The following is a 7,882-nucleotide window of genomic DNA, read 5'->3' as shown; positions in this document are numbered from 1 at the left end:
TGGGGCAACACAGGATCCTTTACCCACTGCCCTAGGCTGGGGATTGAACCTGTGCCTCTGCTGCTGCAGTCAGGTTCCTAACCCACTGTGCCACAGTGGGAACTCCTATCTAGTCTCATAAAAAAACCAAGCAAACTGTACAGCCCCACAACTGTACTTTGAGTTTTTCGTGTACACTTAGAAAACCACCCCATGTAATGTTTCTAGAGGCCTTGAAATGTTGACTCTCCCCCAGGTTAAAGGGACAAACCCTCTCCCCAAGTATGTGTTTGCGAGTGAATTCAATGCCACGGTACACACGTGAGCTAAACAGTGTTCTCTACCTGCCATGAGTCTAAGGTCTCATTAGGAGGATGGACCTTCCTGATGCCGTACAGTTAGGACTGAATGCAGCCAGGTCAGCAACAAGGCCATGGGCAATGCAGTCGAATATTCCATGTGACTCCCTCAGTCATTTGTGATATGGGGCAGGCTTGCTACCTTTCTGAGGAGGTGAGCTACCTCTCATTTACTTCTGAAGAGAGATTTGAAACCTGCTTCCCAGGCTTGTCAAGTGTGGAATTCTCTTAGAACACACTGTACTAGTCCAAAGGAGGGGACAGCGGTGGCCCAGCTCTCCCTGAACAGTGTAGATGGCGTACATACAAGTCTAGTGACTTCCGTACCTACTAGATTTCATGTGAGGATTTGTTTTTGACCCAAGGAACACACGAGGGCAGCAAAGTGGAGTGATAGGAGGCTAGACATCAAGGTCGGAAATGTTAAGGTCAATGATAGTCATGGTGACAGCTGACTATTACCATGTGACTATGCACCATATGGCCCCACTGCCACACAGAGTCTGACTCCTGGGGGGCACCTCAGTGACATGGTAACATCTGACTGCTTTAGCCAAAAGCACCTAGTTTAATGATGTACTTTACTGTATAAAAAAATTTAAAAAAAACTTTAAAGAGACCTAACTTTTACTGAGTATTCCCTGCGTCCAACTTTTAAAACACATTATATGTGTCTTCTCATTCAGTCCTTACCATGGCCCGGGGTTGTAGGTAGGCTCAGTGATGTTCCATCTTTACAGGTCAAAAACTTTGAATTTAGAGATTAAGTAACTCTTCTGTGATCACACAGTTAATAATGAAGGACCCAGGAATTTATCTCTGTCGGTATCCAGAACCCACATTACTTTTTATCAGGGAGGTTCTTTCTTGGAGGAAATAACTTCAAACTTACAGAAAAGATGCAAAAGGAGTACAGGGACTCCCATTTATACGTCACCCAAATTCCTCAAGAGGTCTTATTTCCCATAGTTGTTCTCTCTCTTTGTCCTTCTTTCTCCCTGCCCATCTCACTCTCTCTTTTTCAGGTCCATAAACACACCACACACAGATGCATGTACATACAAATTCTTTCTAAATCGTGTGAGAGTAAGCTGCAGACATGTTCTTTTACCCCCAGAACACTGCAGTGTTACTTCCTGAGAACAAGGACATCCTTTTGCGTAAGCACAGTGCAATTACCAAAGTCAGGAAATTAACATCGATGCAATACTATTATGCATCTCATTAACAGTCTTGTTCAAATGTGGCAATTGGCTCAACGATGTCATTTGTGGAACATTTTATAATTTTCTGACCTACTCTACAGTTTAGCGTCACACTTGTATTTTGTTGTTACTTCACTTTAGTCGTCTTCAGTCTGGAACAAGTACTCAGACTTAATGTCTAAAGGACCACAACAGTTTTACAAACTATATGAACCATTTGCTAATGTGTCCCTGAATTTGGGTTGGCCAGATTTTCTATTCTCCTGACCAGATTCAGCTTATGTATTTTTTTCCAGGGGATCCACAAAAGTGATAGTCCATCCTTTTCAGTGCATGATACCCATCAGCACATGTTATTTATTCATTCTGTATTGGCCACGTAAAATTTGATCACTTGTTTAAGGTTGTAGCCACCAGTTTACCCCAAATACTTTCCCTTTATCCACTAAGATATGTTGTAGGTGGTACTTGGAGCCTACGGAAATATCCTGTTCTGATATCATAGATGATTCTTCACTGACTGCATTAATATATGATGGTTGAAAAATTGTGTATTTCCAACTCCATCATTTCACTCCTATTTAATAGTTGGGATTCTTCTGCAATGAAGAGCTTTTCTCTCACCCTCATTTATGAATTATTCATATATCTTCATTTACATCTGTATGGGCTCATGGACATATATTTTATTCCCTGGGTAAGAACTCATTATCATGATGATCCATTTTGATGCTCCAATTTGCCCAGATTTGGCCAGTGGAAGCCCCTTGAATCTGGTTCCTGTGTCCTTTTGTTGTATCTCCATTTTTATTTTTAATTTCTTTTTGGTACAGCAGGATATTCCTGGCTCTTTTTGTGCCTTCCCTGTTACAACCCTGGAATCAGCCCTTTTCCAAGCAACTCTGGTTTCTTTTGTGAACAACGGTATTTAGAATCAAGTCTATGCTTTTAACTTCCATTTTCTATTGGCAGTATGAGTTTACAACCCCCTACATTTTACTTATCTTCACTTAGCCAATATGTGAAATTGGCATAAAAATAGGATTTTTGTCATTGGTATGTTGTAAGCTTAAAATACAGTAAAGAATCATTTAGTATAGTAAACATTTAAGACCTGCTTGGCACACGGGTAATTTTTAAAAATGGCATAATTTGAGCATCAGAAAGCAGAATGACAGTAGTGAATTATCACTCAATGAATAAAATGGGAATCTGTAAGTCCATTTGAAAGTCAGTGGTGGCTGTTTTCATCATCATTTTTTTAACTATCAAATACTTCTGACTGTGAGTAAGAGACACCTCTGGGAAAAACCTCAGGTTTATGATAGCCTTGCTAATCAAGGCCAACCCCAGAGCACCACAGAAGTTTCAAAAATGCAGACATAAAGAATGATTCCAGAAGCAGGTCTCAGGCCTTGGTGGTTATGGAACTTCAATACTAGAAACAAAGGATGTGAAGTAAAGAGCACCAACTACTCTTACAACACCGCTTCTAGAATCCAGTACCTCCCTTATCATAGCCCTAGCAGCACTGTGCTGTAACCCACAGTTATTTGTCTGCTTCATTCATTGGACCGTGACCTCATAGATGTAACTTCTTTATGAGTTATTTTGATGCCTAAAACATTAGACTGTGATCTCAAAGATGTAAGTTATTTATGACTTACCTTTTTTTAAAAAAATAATTTTTATTTTTTCCATCATAGCTGGTTTACAGTGTTCTGTAAATTTTCTACTGTAAAGCAAGGTGACCCAGTCACACATACTTTCTTTTTCTCACATTATCATGCTCCATCATAAATGACTAGATATAGTTCCCAGTGCTATACAGCAGGATCTCATTGCTTATCCATTCCAAAGGCAGTAGTTTGCATGGATTATGACTTGACACCTAAAACAGTGCCTGTCAGAGGAGACATTAGATAAATGTTTACTGATTGAATCAAGGAAAATGAGCAATTTCAAATATCTTATCAGGATAACTAATGAGAGGAGGAAACTAAGCCTCAAAAAGGTAGAGAAGCATCTCCAAAGACATACCACTAGTAAGAGATAGAGGTGGAATTCCATCCTGTTCTGAATGAAGTCTTAGTTGTATTTGCCTCTTTGGACAGTGGGCCTTCTCAGAAAGATTGGCTTGTCCAGTTTCCATGTGTCCCAGAGTCAAGTGGGAGACCCATGTGCACCAGAATGCGCAGCCAAGACTGGTTCAAGAATCAGGTATTTAATTCAACGAATATGCATGGATCACTTATTGTAGGCCTTTCAGACTCTAGGGACAGAATTCTGAGCACAAGAGTCAGATCCTCTACTCTCTTCAATATTTCATTCAAGTGTGAAGAAACAGGCAATGAAGAAAGGGATACATAAGATTTAAGCGGGTGGATAAGTTAGAGATTGAATTACAAATGGGGAATTATCTATCATGTGCATGTACAGAAGAGGGAGTAGATGTAGAGGTGAGGGAGAGCTTGCTGAACTCAGGCATTATGAACTTGGCATAGTTCATAATGGCTGTAGGTAGATATAGGCTGGTGGTTGAGGTGGGAAATCAGAAAGTAGAATCCACAAGAAAATAAGTCACGTAACTCCCCTGAGGTGAGGTTCTTTTTAAGAAAGATAAGGATTCAAACACCTGAGAAAGTGCATCAAAACATCTAAAGCTGAAATCTGAAAACAGTAATGCTGTTATTAAGTAATATCCGTTTAAGATTCTTCCATGTCTTTTTATATTTTGAGAGTTCATTTCCTTTTAGTGCTGAGTAATGTTTTATTGTCTGGATGTACCACAGCTTCTTTATCATTCGCCCCCTGAAGGACATTTATTGCTTCCAAGTTATGCCAGTTAGGAATTAAGTTTCTACAAACTTTCGGAGGCAGGTTTTTGTGTGGATATGTTTTCGAGTTCATTTGTGTAAATACAAAGGAGCATGATTGCTATATTTTATGGTAAGAATATGTTTTGTTTTGTAAGAACTGCCAAACTGTTTTCCAAACTTGTTACACCATTTTGCATTCCCACCAGTAATGAATGAGTGTTTCTGTTGCTTGACATCCTTGCCAGCATTTGATGTTGGTGTTTTGGATTTGGCATCCTATTAGGTATGTAATAGTATCTCTTTGTTGAACATATTTTTATATGCTTATTTGCTACCTGTACATCTTCATGTCTCTTGAGACATTTTTTTAAAAAAAATCAGGCTGTGTTTTAAGCTTTACTGACATATAATTGATATACAGAAATCACACATATTTAATGTATATATTTTGATGAGTTTGGACACATGCATTACCTGTGACATCATCACCACAATCAAAGTACAAAACATATCCATCATATCCAAAAATTTCTTTATGCTCTTTTGTGGGTTTGTGTGTTTTGGGGGGATGGGTTAAAACACTAAACATGAGATGTATCTTCTTAACACATTTTAAAGTACACAATATTATATTGCTAATTATAGGTACTATGTTGTACGACAGATCTCTTATTGAGTTTTATGAGTTCTTTGTAAATTTTGGGTAACAATTCTTTATCTGATGTGTCTTTTACAAATATTTTCTCTTAGTTTGTGGCTTGTCTTCTCACTCTCCTGATGTTGTCCTTTTTAGAGTGTAAGTTTTTTTAAATTTTAATGAAGTCCAGCTTATTAATTACTTCTTTCAGGTACCACACTCTTTGTGTTCTATCTAAAAAAAAAAATTGTCATCATACAGAAAGTCCTCTAGATTTTTTTCTGTTATAAGAGTTTTATAGTTTTGTATTTTCAATTTAGGTGTATGATCTTTTTTTGAAATAATTTTTGGGAAGAATGTAAATTCCGTGTCTAAATTTATTTTTTCATGTGAGCACCAGTTGTTTGTCACCATTTGTTGAAAAGGTTATTTTTCCTCCATTGAGTTGTCTCTGCTGCCTTGTTGAGGATCACTTCTATTTACTTATAAGAATATCTGGGCTGACTCTGATTCCATTGATCTATTTGTCTATTCTTTTACCAATACTGTGCTGTTTTGATTACTGTAGCTTTATTGTAAGTAATGAAGTGGAATAATATCAATCCTCTGATTTTGTTCTTATCCTTCAATATTAAATTGGCTATTCAGGATTTTTTTTTCCTCTCCATGTAAACTAGAACAGTTAGTCAATAACCATAAAACGACTTGCTGGGATTTTGACTGGGGTTGCATTGAATCTGGATCTCAGACCAAGGATTGATCCTTAACTATTGTAGTGCAAGTGCTAAATCCTAACCACTATACCACCAGGGCACACCCCAGGATTGCACTGAATATTTAAGTCAAATAGAGAACTAACATCCTAACAATATTGAGTCTTTTCCATGAATATGGAACAGCTTTACCTGTCTTTAGTTCTTTGATGTTTGTCATCAGGGCTTTGTAGTTTTCCTTGTACAGCACTTATACATATTATTTATATGTATGTATTTAATTTTAGGGTGCTAATATAAATAGTATTGTGCTAATTTCAATTATACTTGCTTATTACTTACATATAGGAAAATTATGGACTTTGGTATATATTAACCTAGTATTTTGCAAACTTGCTATAATCATTTGATAGTTACGGGAGGGTTTTGATTTTTTTCAGATTCTCTACATAGATGATTGTGTATTTGATAACAAAAATAGTTTTATTTCTTCTTTCCATATCTGTATACCTTTTGTTTTCCTTTATTGTCTTATTGCATTAGCTAGGACTTCTAGTACAATGTTGAAAAGCAGTGGTGAGAGGGAATGTCCTTGCCTTGTTCCTAATCCTAGCAAGAAAGCTTGTTATTTCTCACCATTAAGTATGTTAGCTTAGGGTTTTTGTAGATGTTCTCTATCAAGCTGAGGAAGTCCCCTTCTATTACTAGTTTCTGAGATTTTTTAGCGTGAATGAGTGTTGGATTTTGACAGATGTTTTTCCTGCAATTATTGATGTAATCATATGAGTTTTCATCATTAGCATATTAGTGTGAAATTTTACATTAATTGATTTTTGAATTTTGAACCAGTCTTGCATACTTAGGATAAACCCTACATGATTGTAGTATATAATTCTTTTTATACATTGTTGGATTTGATTTGGTAATATTTTGCTGAGGATTTTTGTTTTGTTTTAATTAATTTTTTTTTTAGGGCCGTACCCATGGTATATGGAAGTTCCCAGGCTAGGGGTCAAATCAGAGCTACAGCTGACAGCCTATGCCACAGTAATTCTGGATTTTTAACCCACTGAGCAAGGCCAGGGATCAACACCGCATCCTCATGGGTACTAGTTAGGTTCTTAACCCACTGAGACACAGGGAACTTCTGCTGAGGATTTTTATATTTTTATTCCTGGGAGATATTGGTCTGGAGTTTTCTTTTCTCCTCTGAAGTCTGTGTAGTTTTGATATTAGGGTAACGCTGGCCTCATAGATGGGTTAGAAAGTATTTCCTCAGTTCCTATCTCTGGAGGAGATTATAGAGAATTGATATAATTACATCCTTAAGTGCTTGGTAGAATTCACTAATGAACAAACACATCTTGGCCTGTCACTTTCTATTTTGGAAGGTTATTAATTATTCATTCGATTTTCATGGATAGAGACCTATTTCCTCTTCTATTTATTCTTATGTGAGTTTTGGCAGATTATGTCTTTCATGGAATTGGACCATTTCACCTATGTTGTCAAATTTGTGGACTTAGCATTGTTTGTAATATTACTTTATTATCTTTTCAATGTCCATGGGATTTGTAGTGAAATAAAAATTGTGACTATACAATGGAGAAACCTGGCAAACTCTATCTTAAGCAAATGATCAAGGCTGACTTTTTCAGTTATAAGTCAAGTTGATAGCATATATCCTTGATTGAAAAAGTCATTTCATGTCTGTGGTATTATGCCTCAAAATTCACAACTTCAGTCTAACCATGAGAAAAACATCAAACAAACACAGTTGGGGTGCATACTAAAAAGTACTTAAGCAGGAGTTCCCGTTGTGGCTCGGGGGTTATGAACCTGACTAGTATCCATGAGGATGCAGGTTCGATCCCTGGTCTCACTCAGTGGGTTAAGGATCTGTCTTTGCTGTGAGCTGTGGTGTAGGCCACAGACACAGCTCAGATTCACGTTGGTGTGGCTGTGGTGTAGGTTTGTAGCTACAGCTCTGATTCAACCCCTGGCCTAGTGAACTTCCATATGCCACAGGTGTGGCCCTTAAAAAAAGCAAAAAAGCAAAAACAAAAACAAACAAAAAACACAAAAAAAACTTGGCCGGTATTACTCTACTCTGTCTACACTGCCGAGGTTATCAAAATCAAGGAAAGTCTGAGACACTGTCACAGCAATA

This window comes from Sus scrofa, chromosome X (genome assembly GCF_054392235.1).
Source record: "Sus scrofa isolate SSC_HxYL_T2T_F1_AM1 chromosome X, Sscrofa_HxYL_maternal_Yorkshire_Landrace_v2.0, whole genome shotgun sequence".
Lineage (NCBI taxonomy): Eukaryota > Metazoa > Chordata > Mammalia > Artiodactyla > Suidae > Sus > Sus scrofa.
The sequence above is the reverse complement of the archived record's forward strand: the minus strand, read 5'-3'. Positions refer to the sequence as shown.